We start from the raw sequence: 18,473 nt of genomic DNA on the forward strand, positions 1-18,473 counted from the left end.
GATTGAAAATATATGTTAAACATTGTTTTTACCTGTATACGAATGATATTTTGTGGATCGAATTGGTCATTCAATTAATTTACCTTTGTTTCACTTTTAATGTTGACATTCTTTTTTCTTTAAATAACTTTACACGCACAATTCCTGTGTTATGCATCTTTAGCTAAGGGGTTAATTGAAGTTCACATGAATACGGATTCAATAAGGTCGAATTATTCATCATCAATGTTTATAACCTTATTTTGACAAAATTGAAGCAGACTTGCGGCTAAATGCGAACATTGTCAAGAATCAGTCCGGTCCGTAATGCGCATGCGTCACTGGTCATAGATATTATCTATGAATTCGATATATAGAAGTCAACGGGAAATATATTTCATTTGACGATTTAAACATTTTCTTATAAAAAATTCGTTTCACCTTTGTTTACATTATGTTCTTCAATATTTTAGCAAACAGGTAATGTTTTTATTTATTTTTTCGGATTTTTCTTTCTTGATACCAATTTAACTTTAGTAACAGTCATTGTTACAAATACTTACATGGTAAAAAGTAATTGATAACCAATAAGGGCACATCTTAAAAAAATATTTTAAAATACTAAATCAAAGTACATTTATTTGACCTTGTTATCATTTAAAAGTAGAAAGATTGCAGAATCGTTTTATATAAGTTTCGACATTTAAAAATATATTACTCTTGATACCATCTTTAATACAAAAATGAATATTTTGCCAATATTCAATGACGAGCGTCACAATTAGTGTAAAATGATATATACGAGCACTAAGATGTCATGCGGCGCTGTATTTATCATTATACATCACAAACTAGATTTTTCGTATTTAAAATTAGTAATTTATTAATGTTTTAATTGGTATATGTTTAAAAATTTTACTGTACACGTTATCTTTGTTACAACTTAAATTATATACACATGTATAAGTCTATATGTCGTATTAAACATACATAAAATATTTAAAAAACATTGGTTTAAAATTAATCGTGCACTATTATTTTCAAATTAAAAAAAAAAACTTGAAATACATTATAGTCAATATGTTTTAAATTTATTTACATGAACATTTTATAAGTATTAGCAGCTTACTATACAAATATTCAAAATTAGGTAATAGTATAATCTCTATGAGAAGGTCACAACGTGACAAAACCAATAAAGTTAAGATTATGTTAATTAAAAAGAAGTAAAAGAGAGCTGCAGGTACATGAGGATATACTAAACAATAGTAGGTGGTCGACTCTGGTATAAGGTTGTATCAATATCAATCATTCATCATCATATATTTATATATGGCCAAGAGATTCAGTGTACGAAACAATGAAACAAGAATAACTATATATTTTTCTCGATATGATGGCAAAACAGTACTGTAAATTGTTATAATAATAACGTGGAGCTTCTCTGTACCGGTTATACAATATATAACGTTTCCTTCAAAGATATGAGAGTTTAGTAAAAACAAACGAATATTTCGTGCATGATAGAATAATATACAAATATAGCCTTTGTATGAGGTCGATACAAGGATATATTGACCTGAAAGAAGTATATTGACTGAGGACGAAGTCCGAGGTCGATATACTTCTTTGGGTCGATATATTCTGTATTGACCTCATACACAGGCTATATTTGTTATATTATTAATTTCCGACCATATTTGTATCAAAATCGTCATTTAGGTTTTTTGGAATTTTATAGATATTACATTGTTTCATTGACAATAACAACATATTAGTTGTTATTTTATTTACTTTTTTTTTTTTTTTTACATCTTATGTATTAGAAGATTTTTTTCGTCAAATAATCGATCACAGATATCATGTGTTTCAAAACGTTAAACAATATCCTGAAATTCATTACATGACGTCACAAAGTATATCGGTTTTTAGATATTCTAAAAATAACCGTGCGATATGCTTTTTGCCGGTCAATATGCATTTTGCTATCCGCCGTTTTCTCTCTACCTTCGAAAATATAGTTTAACATGTGACTATCCCTAAACGAATCAAATTTGTTAAAATATACGAATTAATAATATTATACAAATATAGCCTTTGTATGAGGTCGATACAAGGATATATTGACCTGAAAGAAGTATATTGACTGAGGACGAAGTCCGAGGTCGATATACTTCTTTGGGTCGATATATCCTGTATTGACCTCATACAAAGGCTATATTTGTTATATTATTAATTTCTGACCATATTTGTATCAAAATCGTCATTTAGGATTGTTGGAATTTTATAGATATTAAATTGTCTCGTTGACAATAACAGCATATAAGTTGTTATTTCATTTACTTTTTTTTTGGACATCTTATGTATTTGAAGATTTTTTTCGTCAAATAATCGATCACAGATATCATGTTAAACAATATCCTGAAATTCATTACATGACGTCACAAAGTATATTGGTTTTTAGATATTCTAAAAATAACCGTGCAATATGCTTTTTGCAGGTCAATATGCGTTTTGCTATCCGCCGTTTTCTCTCTACCTTTGAAAATATAGTTTAACATGTGACTATCCCTTAACAAATCAAATTTGTTAAAATATACGAATTAATAATATTAAAGGATATCGGGTATCAACCCATGACAGAAATATATAGTTTGATGACAAATTATTTCTTGAAAGAGAAAAAAAATAAATACAGCATTACTCTTCACAAAAGAAGAATGACCAGTGTCGTATCCTTTCTTTCAAATTAAACACAGAATATAGTGCGTGTTTCATTTATTACTTTGTAGCATGTTTAAGAGATCACTTTTGGGTGGTGCTTTAGATGAAATGGTTCACTAGTTTAGAATACCCTTGATCTGAACATGGAAGTAAAATGTCAATATAACCCTTCCATGATCTGTACATAGTATGCGGTAGTTACATTGTCCACTTGTGATATTGTAAAGTAAGATGTTTGATAACCTCCCGCGGAGTACATGTATGATAGGAGATAAACAACTTGTAAATAGTCGATCGATACAATATTGATACTTTTTGCTAGAATATTTTTCTCTAAGAACCGCATCTCATATTTGTGCAATGATTAATGTGAGTTTGGTTTATTTCATTCTCTACTATGCATAATGAAGACTGTTTGGTGTCGAGACATAGCGAGTTTATTTCATAAAGAGTTGTTTATTACGCCAATATTTTTATAAAGAAAATATTTCAGTTAACAATTCTCGTATTGGTGCTTTTTTTTCTCGATGGAAACAATTTGTATTTTAATTTTATTCAATATGTCAACTAATTAACGCCTTATTTTCCATGCATGGCGTTGTCAGTATTTTTAAGTTTGTTTTTTTTCGACTTGTTAATCATGAGTGTCCCCTTGGTGTCTGCAGCCTATCATACGGTTTTGAAAGATTGACCCGACGGACTACACCATCAAAAATAAGAATATAAAATATGATTGATCATTTTATATCAAACAACGAAGAATCTGGGCTATTCTTATGACCAACACTAGGCTTCTTTGTATGTCATTCTCTATAGGAGTATTAGTACTGAGTTCAAAACGTATTGTTCCAACTTCTCTTGTATCCACAACCCTTTTAAGTAGATTTTGCGGACTAGTATTCACAACTTGAGTTCATAGGCTTACAAGTTATTAAAGTTTGAAATTTGTATTAAGTATTCAATTTGTACTTTTATGGTTATATGACCTGAATAACTTCAGTTTGCGTTCATGTCAGAAAAAAACGAGCCGCGTCTGTACGAGCTATCACAAGACAACCATTTCTGGTCGTAAGCATTATACTTTCTTTACGTGTATAGACATTTTATTGATAACTATTCATAATATTACAATGGGATTGAATTATAATATAGCCTAACGTCCTATGGTTCCTTCGTTAACATATAGTATTGGATTGGGTCAAAATAATTGTTGTAGAGAAAAACACACTTATTTCTTTAAATGCAACTTATGTTTATGTACGAATAATATGACCGAATTCTATGATTATATATATTTGTTCCAAGCCAGGACCATGTAGTTTGAGTATTGCAATATCTAGGCGTTATTTGGTTATTTCTGTCATTTGGTTGCTGTCTCATTGCCTTTAACATCATCTTTTATTATAACTCAAATAAAACACATTTATGTTATGCTTGTGCCGTGACGACTTTCAAATTGATGAATGTTGCTCGAGTAAACGATTGCCGATTTATCGAATGAGCAAAAGAATGAAGAGCTACATTTATTTAACTGGCAAACTTTTATATCAAAGATTCAAATTACGAAAAGAAAAAAAGGACAAAAACCGACCTACAATTATTACTTGAGCGAAATGTTAAGTGGTATTAACACACACCCATATTTTTTTAAACAAATCCCCATCATTCCTGGAAAAAAAATGATAATAAAAAATCTAATTAAAAAAATAATAATATAAAGCTTAAAACAAAAGACACGTTGTTAATTGTAACAACCAGCTAACGTATCAAAACTGAAATAAAATAGAGAATGGAAACAGGGAATGTGTCAAAGCAAGGATTTGTATAGTAAAATCTTACTATACAAATCCTAGGTCAAAGGGACAGCAGCTTGTTATAGATGCGTTCATAAGAATGGGTTTTACGAAATTTTATAGAAATCTATATCCAAAATGTTAACATAGTCGGTTCTTGATATATTATCAATTTCCATGATATAATCAGAAAATTTATGGTGTATGTTTATAACATGAATTTTAAGATAAGAGACAAAAAGTACAAGGTGCTAATTGCCAGACCTCGATATTTAACCACACACGCTGGGATGGATTGATAACAATGTATGCTAGAGTTATCAGTCCTTGAAATAAATTTATTGACAAGATTGGATTACCTCCCTTAAACCGGACTAATTCTTGGCAATGGTACCATTTCCCTATATCACTTTCATTAATGATTGAACACAAAAAATCATATTTTAGATTTTTTATATACCTTGTAGCTAGTTCCCCTTTAACGAAAATATCACAAACGAACATAAAAACTAAGAACTAGAAGGAAAAAAACCCACGTAAAATGTTAAATAAGGAATATACGTCAACTGACAGCGACCTAATGAACAGATCATCATCATAATATATGATATTCAACAACTCTCTAGTCACGACCTAATGTCATTGATGTATGCAACTGATGATTTTTAACAAAGAGCATTGTTTTACACAGCATGCTTTTTTATAAAGATCAATGGGCCTTAAGGTTTATGACCACAGGCATCTCAGATTTTTTTCCGTATATACCTTTATATAACAAAAAAAAAATCCTATATACCGTATATAGGAAATTTTTTCTGAGACGAGAGCCTGTGTTTATAACACCTTCTGTAGCCAGTCAAGTACGAACTTTTCTAACTGAAATAGTATCAAAACAACAAATATAATGAATAATAGTGATAGGACATTTTGTACATATACAAAAGGTAAACTTCGTGTAAAGCATGTTTTGTTGCATTCAATAGAGAAAGGGGGACTTTGTGGCAAATAAACCAATATTTTCATAGAAAATCCATAGCCTTTAATACAAAGATGTTATAAAATTTGAAACATAGATTACTCACTTGGTTTTCTATGATGTGCTGGTGTTTATTTTTTACAAAAAGTTCTAAACAACCTTTTAATTAAAAAAAAACTCCTGCTGAGTCACTAAAGTTGAGCAGACCCTGAAAGGTGTACTTGATTTGGTCTATATGTATATTTGTTTTAACCAGTAAATTAATTTATAAACTTGTTTTAAGGAAATAGCACTGCATGCAATAATTCTCTATCAGTCACCGAATTGCAAAATATGAGAGTACAAGGGGAAAGGCTGTGGATTTTCTATAAAATTTCCATATTTTTATCATTGAATCAACACAAGGGTACATAATCCTAAAAAAAAAGCGTGTAAAACAATTCAAAGAAAAAAAAGCAACCCCGATTTGAAATTTAAAAAAAAAGAATCCAACGGCAAAAAATGAAATATACTATCTAACCGCATGTATGCAACTAATAATCATACGGTCGTCAACGTAAAGCCATGGTCCATGCGGTTACACGCCATTATTCCTACAGCCCATTAGTCCGACAGCCCATTTGTCCGACAACCCAATAGTCCGACAACTCATTGCTCCGACAACCCATAAGTCCGACACTTATCTAGTCAGGTATCAGGGTATCAGGGTAAAATAAAATTTGTCTGTCGGAATCATTACGTTTATGTAAGAACATTTTTTTAAGAAATAACTCCGTATATTTTACATACGGCTAAAATAGTTCGAATACTTTCTATTATATACTCAATTCGAAATCTGTATATAGAAGGAACAGAAAAGAATATTTCGTTTTCCAAATCACAGGGTCTATAAAGAGCAAGAACAACCAGTGATGGTGCGAGCTACTGATGATATAACCCTCGCCCAAATATTTCGGTAAACAGGAAGTTGTTGAGTACTGAATCCGAAAACGTATCACACGATATAACCGACTTCAATAAACCCGGACACCAAATTCAGTCAGAAATCCTTGTAATGTAGTTCATGAAAAAGATGCAACGAAAATATTTATTAGACGGACGGACGAACTGACGGACCGACTAACGGATGTACGGACGTACAGACAGAGGTAAAACAGTATCCCCCTTTTTTTTTCTCGAAGCGATGGTATAATGATTGGGTCAACATTAAGACATTACAATACTAATAAATGATATAATTATCTTTATTTCACCATAAGCCTCAGTTACAAATGGAGCCAAAACAAAATAGAAAAAAAAACCCTAACTCGTTGATCGATATTAAAAGCACAGTCAGTATCAAGACGTGTATTATACATAATTGAAAAAATCATCAGTTTTCCCATAATAGTAAAGTTTTCTTGTGTTGACAACGACGATTTATCATGTTTATCTAATACGCAAAAGGGGGGAACCAAAAAATCAAAGTGAAAGAAGGTAGACCAAGACACCAACAAACAACGAACTACAACAGCAGACTGACAGTGGACACACAAACGATGAAATATAAGGACAAATAAAATACCCAGACACGTAAAACGAAAGAAGGACGAGGGAAAGGACTGAGCAGTTGCAATAAGCATGTGTATCAACTCTAATATACTGAGACAAATATACCGCATGGAAAGAATAATTGGAATCAAAACGGACAACCACAAATATTAAAGAGAACGGAGTTGGTCTTTTTAGAGAAAATTTACCCATAAACATAAGACAGATGCTTTGCCGGAATAATGGGCTGTCGGAGTAATGGGTTGTCGGAATAGTGGGCTGTCGGAGTAATGGGCTGTCGGAATAGTGGGCTGTCGGAGTGATTGGCTGTCGGAATAATGGTTGTCGGACTAATGGAATGTCACCGTCCATGCAGCATATAGGGTTATATAATGACCAGTGTAAAACAATTCAAAAGAGAAAGACTACGACTTGATATATAAATGAATAAAACAAAAATGTAACAGAAACTCAGCAATAAAAGAAAACCATTGCCTGAACCACATTCGCGTTACGCCATCGGAAGTTAGCGTGTCATATCATCGGACTTAAAAAGCAAACGACCATCGCACTTTCAGGGGCGGATCCAGCCATTTTAAAAAGGGGGATCCTAACACATGATAAAGGGGGAGGGGTGTTCCAACCACATGTCCTCATTCAAATGCATTGATCGTCCCAAAAAGAGGGGGTTCAAACCTCCGGACCCCTCCCCCCTCCTGGATCCGCCAATGACTTTAGTGTCCGACACCATCGCACTTTAGCGTAGCCGTAGACCATCGCACTTTAGAGTACTTTCGCACTTTAGAGTCCTACATATATATATATTTTTTAAAGGATGAAAATGTCTCAGGAACTCAATTTTCGGCTCTCCCTTGACACCATTTGCGAGTATGGTCTTGAGGAAACGATGATAGTCCGCCGGAAGGGGACGATAAATGGCCGACCCGTGTTAAGAGAGAGCCATATCTCTTGCGCGTTAAAGACACCCTTGTAGATTTCGAAAAAAGAGTAGGCTAATGCCGCTACAAGGCAGCACTCGTACCCGCAAAGTGGAAAGGGATTAATATAAGTTGCAAAACTTGTTTCCCAATCCACTATAAATAAATATGTTTAAATTAAATTAATGTCTCATCTGTCCTATAAAAGACCTCCGTATCTAATATGGTTCTAAAGATTTTTATATTGTATATGATGATGTATATTAGATTATGACACTATAATAAACTATCGATTTACTAACTCACCTTTCTATAAATATATATAATATGGCGCAACACATCCAACGACTGAATACAAATACACAGGTATGAAAATATATTACAGGTAAGCAGGGATTTTTTTGGCGGTAACTAGAAAGCATGCAGGTAAAAAGGTGTGCTTGATTTTGAATTTGGCATGCGTCTAGCGTCAGTGTGATATGATGATGGATAATAACATATGAAAAATACGTGTAAAGCATAGAAAAACATGAATTACATATATGACATATTTACTATTTTCTTTATAACGTCCATAGAGACGTTGTTCTTCAGAAGTGATTTTTTTTTTGCACGGCGGGCTTTGAGCAGAATTGGCTTCCTTTTTTAAAATCAGTCTGGTATTTTAAAAGCTCTTCAAATCATAAACTGGTTATCCGAGCTTTTTTTAATAAATTTTAGGTTTCGAACTTCACTTAAGACACACACACGTGCACAGGAGACATAACGTTCAGTGCTAAATATTTCACGCATTATTTGAATTAAGAATGAATACTGTAGATAGGTTACTAATATCGTACCGGGAATGACGTATAGGACCTAATATTTTACGTTTATTAACGAGAATAACACTAGTTGGAGTTTTGATCTAAAAAAGAAATTAAGGGCTCGTAAAGACCGATTTTTTTTTATATGACTTCAGTAAGAACTTCTTCAATCTCCATTATTTTTTTTTTTTATGTAACAGGGCCGTTTTAAATAAAAGCCGTTGAAATTTTAAAAACATGTTGCCTTCCGAAATAAAATGGCACCATGAAATAGGCCCCTCATGGGGGGGTCCTAGTAATCACATAATCACCATATTTTTGCCAATATAATCACATAATCATTAAATATTTGCTTATCTTTAGTAATCAAATAATCATAAACTAAAAATACAGTCCTAGGTAATCAAATAATCATGAAATATTTGGCTTATTAATCAAATAATCATTAAAAAAACGGCCAAGTAATCACATAATCAAAAACCCCATGAGGGCCCTCATGAAAGAGTGACATGCTACAAAGGTTTAATGTGCAGATAATAGGACATTCTCCCTACACGAGGTATCTGGTTTAACATCTACAATTTTAATAGCTGAGCTTGACTGCTTACATTAACATCCAGCATAGCCGGACGGACGCCCAAACTTTTAATAAGCGCCTGTATTATGGAAGGGAATATCCGCCATAATTATTCAATTATTGATTTGTGAAATGCAATTTTTTAATGTGTAAACACAATTTCTTAATTTGTTCACGTATATTCTTCATTCGTTACATGAATTTCCATTTTTTTTAATTTGTGAAATGTAGTTAATTTGTTTGAGTCACGTATGATGAGATCGCGTCTGTATAATTGTTATCGCTGCCAGTCAATGAGAAGTTCCGTTTCTAAAGAAAAACTACAAGTTAGAACACCCTCTTTTTTAGATGTGACTGACTGACTCAATCCGGCTTGAAAACTATAATATAAGATTATTGGGGCGTATGACATTCGCGCCGATTTTCAAAATTTTCATTCTTTCATTTGCGCCGATTTCATTTTTTTATTTGCGCCGATTTTATAATTGCTCCTAATTAGATTTACAGGTAAGTTAAAATTTGTACATGTACTATACCGTGAAGCTATATTGGTAAAATCTGGTTATAAATACAGGTTTTAGTTTATGTTGAATCATATTATTCCGGAACTTTGCTGTAACACAATGGACATATTGCACACTGTGCACAACGAGCCGAGGAGTCAATTTTTTAGCTATCGACGGCCATACACATAAATAAGTATGTGAGCCAGACAAATAAAAGATGGACTTCGTTATTGACAATTACGACAAAATAAATAAGAGACAAAATCACAAGAAAGGAATATATTAGATTTGTTGCCTATAAATACTCAGCAAGAACAGATTTGTGATTTTAACGTATTCCGTTTTTATTCATGGATTGGAATGCAGTAAATAGATTATCAATTCGTCATTTTAGTATAAACAGAGTGCTTTAATCTTATGTTTTTATCTCTTGAATTTAAAGTATGTGAATATAGTGTGCACCTGGCTAACGGAAGAGGTCTATAATAGTAAATGAAAAATAACATGACTTGGATTGAAGGTTGTCTTATTTGCACTCATACCACATCTTCTTATATCTATTCACCTGTAATTAACCTGTAGTTTACCTGTAAAAAAATCGGCGCAAATGAAAAACAAAATCGGCGCAAATGAAAGAAAAAATCGGCGCAAATGCAAAACGCCGGATTATTGATTACGCTTTTCTTGTTTTCTCAAGAGGTTTGTCCACTCCAATCAATTTCATGCTAGACATCATGTGGCAAAATTCACAGCTGTTTTACTATCAAGCTGCCCCCCCCCCCCCCCCAAAAAAAATAGCCTTGTATGACGTCATAAGTACTCACTCCTCCCCCTCCTGGATTTTCAGTAAAACAAATGAAATCCAGCCCCTCTATCCAGATCTTCAAAATGCATAACCAATGTCCTTCAGTTAACCCATTCATGCAGGTCTTATTCGAACAACTTTTAGGGAAACATAGTGTCCCAGATAAAAAAAAAAAAGAAAAAGGGTGAATTCACGGGGGGGGGGGGGGTAACTTCCTATTATTGGGTATACAGGGATGTGCCAAAAATATGGGTCATAATTTTGCGAGATAAAAATGACCCTCCTTTTTAATGACATCCTATATTAAAATGCATTTACGTTTGATAACTGTATATTGATTTGGGGTATGATCTACATATCATATATAAATATGATATTGATATGTGCACCAAACGATGTCAATTCATATATAAAAACTTAAGGGTAGCTGGTATATTTATGAATTATGAGTGATGATGAGTTAGTGCTTATATAAGCATGGGTCATATTTTAAATATTGTATATAAGTATAGGTCAATCTTTCTTTAATATTTATATAACTATAGGTACTGAATTTCAGTGAATGTTATATTAAAATGGGTACGTTTTTTGAGGCAAAAATGGCACACTCCTACCAAAAAAATATCGAAGTTACACCCCCCCCCCCCCCCCCGTGGGTGAATTGAGCACTCGCATGTTAAAACCGGCCACACTAGTCTTTATGTGCCTGTCCCAAGTCAAGAGTCTATCTTCATCTCTGATATTAACCTGTTCTTGTCCTGAATATACATATATATAAAAAATTTGTCGCTGGACGTAATAAAGTAGCCATCTATCATCATCATCATCCCTTGTAAAAAAAAAGAAAGAAACGACGCGGTTTCAACTTATTACAATAGGCTATTACTTAACAACAATGGGTTAATTTTAAGTCAGACTCACTCAAGGTCATAATCATACCGTTTTCAGCTTGCGGCATGTACGTAATAAAGTAGCCATCAATCATCATCATCATCCCTTGTAAAAAAAGAAGAAGAAAGAAACGACGCGATCTCAACTTATTACAATGATCTACAATAGGCTATTACAACAATGGGTTAATTTTCAGTTAGCCGCGGAGCCGTAGTTCTTAGGTCCTTATGTTAATTTTTTACTATTTGCGGACCATCTATATGGTCCGCAAAATAAAAAATAAATAAAAAAGGAACATGTATAAGAGTTACGGTTCCGCAGCTATAAATTTTAAGTCAGACTCACTCGAGTCAAGGTCATATAATCAGAACCTGGCAGAAAAACATACCCTTTTCAGCTTGCGGCATGCAATTATCCGCTCGACATCATATGTTTCAGGTAAGACTTCTCCCTTTCGACTGTCTCTGTCGCTGTACGGTCAGTGCCACTAAAGTTTCCGTCGGCAAGTCGTTTGAAATCAATTTTCCTTTTACGTGTCTTTGGCATGTGAGTTTTTTTAGTAAATAAAAGGGAGATAACTCGCACAAAGGGGCGGATTCAATCTCCCATACAGACAGAGTTATCGTCCTTTCCTCCTCAATCTTGATTGAGGAGGAAAGGACGATAACTCTGTCTGTATGGGATATTGGGGCGGAATTAGTATAGGTCACGTGATTTAGCTAATGAATAAAGTACCCGCAATTTTGTCGTATGGGAAGTCATTGCCGTTCACATTAGTCGTATTTCTTTTTATGCCCCACCTACGATAGTAGAGGGGCATTATGTTTTCTGGTCTGTGCGTCCGTTCGTCCGTCCGTCCGTTCGTCCGTCCGTCCGTTCGTCCGTCCGTCCGTTCGTCCGTCCGTCCGTCCGTTCGTTCGTCCGTCTGTCCCGCTTCAGGTTAAAGTTTTTGGTCAAGGTAGTTTTTGATGAAGTTGAAGTCCAATCGACTTCAAACTTAGTATACATGTTCCCTATGGTATGATCTTTTTAATTTTAATGCCAAATTAGAGGGTTTACCCCAATTTCACGGTCCACTGAACATAGAAAATGATAGTGCGAGTGGGTCATTCGTGTACTGGGGACACATTCTTGTTCGTAAATTGTTTTGCTATAATAATGGTTTCTTATTTTTCATGTTGGGTCCCATAGGCGGATCAAGGGGTGCCTGGGGGCCCGGGCCACCCCTTTTGTAGGAAAAAATTGATGAGGGTTTGGATGGGGTTAAATAATTAAAAAATAATGCCCTTAAAAGATGAAGATTAGAGAATAACGGGGAAAAAAAATAAAGATTATAGAGAATAAATGGCAAAAAAATGAAGATTAGAGAAAAAAAGGGGTTAATTTTTTTACCCCCCATCCAGACCCTCATTAATATTATAGGGAATCACTGAATTATGACCCCCCCCCCCCCCCCCACGCCCCCTAAATGAAAACTTTTTGATCCGCCACTGGACCGTACTTTTATCATTCATACGGTATTGGTTTTTCTCATTGTTGAAGACCGTACAGTTTCCTATACTTGCTTTTTGTCAAAAAAAAAAAAAGAAAGAAAATGCCTACCTACCTATCCACTACCCCTACTGTCTAAACCTCTGGGTAGGGCTTGGGCAAACCAAAATATTTTTAAGTGTGGCCTAACGGGTCTTTGTTCTGTGTATTTTGGATCTATGTATCCGGGATCTAATCCATCTTGCCCGTTAACATTATTATAGGGAACTAGCTATTACATATTTCACCATATATATAAGCTCACTACTGTCTATATACTAGTAACGAAGTCCGTGGTATGGGAGACTAAAATAAAAATGATGGAATTTGTTCACACTTTGCCAAAACGTAGTATCTATTGATATATGTTCAAAAATATAATAAAAATAATAGGTCACCGTGCATTTTCTCAAGCTACAGTTTGTGACAAAATGACACATTTTATATGGATTATACAGAAAAAAACAAGATTTTGTGATTAGAAACTAAACAAAATGATAGGATTGTAAAATAAGTTACTGGCACTTTTATTTTACAAATTTTATAATTTTGAAAAAAAAGGGGGGTGCACCATACCTAGAGTGATGATTTTTCATTTTGTATAAGTATATCTTCATTTATCATATATTCTCGTTTAAAATTAAGAAATGTGTGTCAGAATTGCACATATAAATGGAACATTTTAGCTTTTTAAGTTCAAAATTTTTGATTATTCATCTGATTGTTAATCTGAATTTTGGTGAAAATTGACAATTTTTGACTAAAATTTTTTTTTAAAGAAAAAAAAACCGCACAACTTTCTTTTTATTTTATGAATATATAGAATGTTGTCTTTCAAAATTTGTCAATGACATGTCATGGTATTGTTGGTCTTGGGAGATAAACAGATTTAAAATTTAGGAGTTTTTGAAATTTTTCATTTTCGAATTTTAACACATTTTTAAATGGTTGCTATGGAAACAAACTATTAAGTAAATTCACAATTTTAACGTTTTTATATAGTTTGGGGTTTTGTTTGTCAATACTGTAAATATACATATTGTTTGTATTGATTATCTTTATTTTTATGGGACTTGAAATTCCCTTATTTTATATTTTCAAAAAGGTTTTTTTCACATATTCAGGCAAAATGTTGATTTGATGGTTACCATGGCAACGGGCATAATACAGGGAAAATAAAGACAGAATTTTACCATATCTACCAAAGTTCTTATGATATAGGGCACAAAAAAAAATACTTCTGTGACATGTCATGAATCACCTTCTGCATGATTTTTACAAAGACCGGTACTTAATAAAAGAAAAATATCAAAAATATCTCAAGTTCCACTCTGAGGAAAATTCAACTCGGGAAAGTTTCATTAAATAGCAAATGGCAAAAGGCTCAAACACACAAAAAATGGAAAGCAACTGTCATATTCGTGTGTAGGAAGTGTTGGATTAAACCTGGTTTTATAGCTAGCTAAACATCTCACTTGTGGTTTGTTCTTGTATCATATCCATTGGTTGCCAAAATACTGATCAGAAAACGTATACTTTATATTCCTTGACTAATATTCATATTATAAGTAAACAAAGTAGTTTGAGCACATCAATGATAACAAGGAATATTCAATTTCTACAGTGCGTTTTCATAACTATAATGTACACAATATTAGAATCACCATTGGCATGTTATCACATCTTCTACATACAATGTGGATTCGTTTTTTTTCATGGGTACTAATTTTCGTAAGTCAATTGTCGCATTTGAATACACGAAAGAAGTGGACATTATCAAAAAGAATATTAGAACTATATAACCTGTAATCCAGTTGTTGTTGTTTGAGGTTTTTCATATTTGTTGTTAGTTTATTGTTGAATTATAAACCAAACAAGTTTTTTTCAGCTGTTCCTCAGTTGTCATATCTATTATGTATAAGTTTATTCACTGTTGAAGGTTTTTTGGTGACCTGTAAAAAGTAAAATCACAAAAATACTGAACTCAGAGGAAAATCAAATTGGAAATTCCCTAATCACATGGCAAAATCAAATGATAAAACACATAAAAAACGAATGTACAAGAACTGTCATATTCCTGACTTATTACAGACATTTTCAAATGTAGAAAATGGTGGATTAAACCTGGTTTTATATAATTGTACATATCATTGTCCTTTGGTCTGTATTGAACACCACATCTCCATATTCTATAACCAATAATGTGTCTTGGATTAATAATGCAACAAAGGGATTACCAATAGCATTCTGGATTAGTCAATTGCTTTATAAATAAAAGGCAAGTTTTAAGTCAAAGTTCAATTTTCAAGTACTACAGGACAATTAATGTATCTTCATTGTGTTAAGGTAATTGTGAAATTCCATAACTAAAAAAGATGTGCCAATCTGATTAAACAAAGGACAAACATGGACAAGGACTCAAAGCTATGCATGAGGGAATTACTTTCCATAAAGGAGTAGGTCTGGTAAGGGCCGATTTTGGCCTCAAAATTCAGGTTCATCTAACGAAAGATTTTGGACACTTTTTAAACACTTAAGTGCCTATTTCAATTGATTCAATTAATATATGTGAAAGATTTTAGCTGATTAAGTCAATAAAAACCCTCCGATTCAAGCAAAAATATGAAAAATCGATCAAATATGCAAAAAATCCTCAATTTTCAGATGGTTTTTGTCAAAAATGAAAGTGGCCGCATCCGTGTTCATCCTCAACCTGTATATATGTCATGTATTATCATAAAATACAACTTACATTTCAATATTATGAATGAACACAAATGCGGCCACTTTCATTTGAGACGGAAACCGTCTAAAATTTAACCAAAATGCTAAAATTGTGAAGATTTCAGTAATTTAGCATGACTTAATGATGTAAGTACCCAATATATGTGCATTGTATTGTCAAAAACAGACCATATTTGTGTAGCAGAAGCATTCTTCTTTCCAATTAATAGCTAAAGGATTATATTTTCACAATTTTGCAAAACTGCTATATTTTGGGGCCAAAATGGGGTCTTACTGAACCTACTCCTTTAAAGGACTTAAAAAATAAAGGAGTAGATCCAGTAAGACCCCTTTTTGGTCCCAAAATATAGCAGTTTACAAAATTGTTAAAATGTAAACTTTTTTCTGTAAAGATAATTATTATTTTGTGTATTGACTACTGAAAAATCTTAAATTATTGCAATATTTTCATCATTGTGAAAAAATGCGACAGGGTTATAATCGCAATAATAAAACTAGCATTTTGAAATATCTTTAATGAACTAAACATAATTGTTCTCAATATCGCAAAACTTAAATAATTGCATTTTAGGTTTAAATGACAAAATCGTAATAATAAATGCATGCAGTAATTTCTGAATTGCTGAATTTACAGTATTGTTCATACTCTTCTGGTTGGAAGTACCATTCATTTAGTTCCTTTTTGTAGTTAAAGAGTGCCCTTACAACTGTCAAGAGAACAGCACTTTTATCTAAACTTGCTAGGCACACCATATCAATATGTGGAAAAGATAAACACTCAATAAAATTTGATTTAAGATGTTTTATTCTCATGATTTTAAACAGAAACATATCACAGATAAGATGAAGACAGAAACATCAAGTAGTACTACACAAATGACTAAAACAATATAAACTTGACAGATGCTACTATCAAGTTTTATACTAAAATAATAATAATCTACTGCTTTAAATTTGATATAAATTCTATCAATTTTTTGTGATAAATATATTATTTCTCCACCTGAGATGGTTCATTTAAAAATGTGAAGCTTGCAAACCATTTTTAACATTAGCAATTTTAATTGTAGAGAGAAGAAATGTCAAACTGCACAAGCTCAGGTGGAAAAATATGTTTCAACAAACTTTGATGTTTTCTACTACTGATCTGCCAAAATTTATGGTAGTTAGTATAAATTGTTGGGCATGTTCACCTTAATTCCTTCATAAAGTAACAAAACAGACCTTAATTAATTACAAGCTAAATATCTGAACAGTACTGAATTTACTGCAATCAATAGATCTGAAAAGTGACTCAAGAATGATGTTCTTTTAAGCTAAATTTAAAACAAATTGGCTTTTTTTTTCAGTTCAAATTCCATAAAGTTACTTTTTCCTAATAAAAATGAAAGAAAATATATAACATACATATCTAAAATTCATATCACAACAGGACGGAATTCATTTTTACAATAAAAAAAATAAGATATGTAAAACATCATTACCTAAAAGCACTAAAATAAACACCTACATTGACATCACTTACAATAAAACATGCATACAAAGTTATCATACAAATATAACTACAATTTCTTTAAAAAATCATTGATATGTTTAAATTGATTTTAAACGATTCAATAAATAGATCAAATCATATTTGGACACAAGTCATGATGCTTGCTACTCTATGTTTTAAATACAAATGAGATATAACGGTTTTCCTTGACTTAATATTTTTAATTTTATACTGTACTAGTCTTATCATTACCATGTCACTTGTTAAATGTGAAACACAAATTTTGTCCAACTCTTTTTACATAAGCTTGATACCCAATAGAATAAAAAGTTTTTCTAAGTTGTAATGTCTTTGATGACTCATTGTTATCTTCTATGAAAATGATAAATTATGGTGAAACTTGTTTATGAAGTTGAGAAACAATCTGAAAACAAAACTCTTGTTCATTTATGATTTAGATAAACTATGGGAACCTATACTACACATGGTTAAATGTCAAATGTTTTAAATTCATCTTTTTAAACTCTGCTAGTGTATAGAAAGTATAAAATACATTAAATATTTTTAAAAAACAAATTATAGGAGTTTCACTTGATACACATGTAGGGTTGTGTTAGGTGGGAAAATGGAGAATTTATTTTACTACAAAAAATTTCAATAAACCATTATTCACATTATTCATCAGGAAATAAAGAAACCAAACTATTCATTTTGACTTTACATTTAATGAAAATTCAAATGATGCTTGGATAAAGGGGAACATCAAAGGATGTCATCTATATTAACCAGAGATGGGTCCGATTACTTTCAATGTAATTGATTAAATTACAATTACTTTGTCATTTGTACGATTAAATTAAATTAATGATTACATCATTTCTGAAAGTATCTGATTAAATTAATGATTACATTGGCAAAGTAATCATGATTACATCTGATTACAATCAATTTAAAAACAAAACATTTTGAATGCTGTGAATGAATAAACGTTCAATATAACTATAGCATTTTTGAGAAAGTATTTTATTTGGTTCAATTATAAAATGATAATTCAAATTAAACTTCATCTATTTAAATAAACACCAAATTTCACTACATATATATACATTACACTTTATCACCAATGATCTCTGAATTATTTTGAATTAAATTTAATAAAGATAGATCATAATCAAAAG

Source organism: Mytilus galloprovincialis, chromosome 4, assembly GCF_965363235.1.
Source record: "Mytilus galloprovincialis chromosome 4, xbMytGall1.hap1.1, whole genome shotgun sequence".
Taxonomy (NCBI): Eukaryota; Metazoa; Mollusca; class Bivalvia; order Mytilida; family Mytilidae; genus Mytilus; species Mytilus galloprovincialis.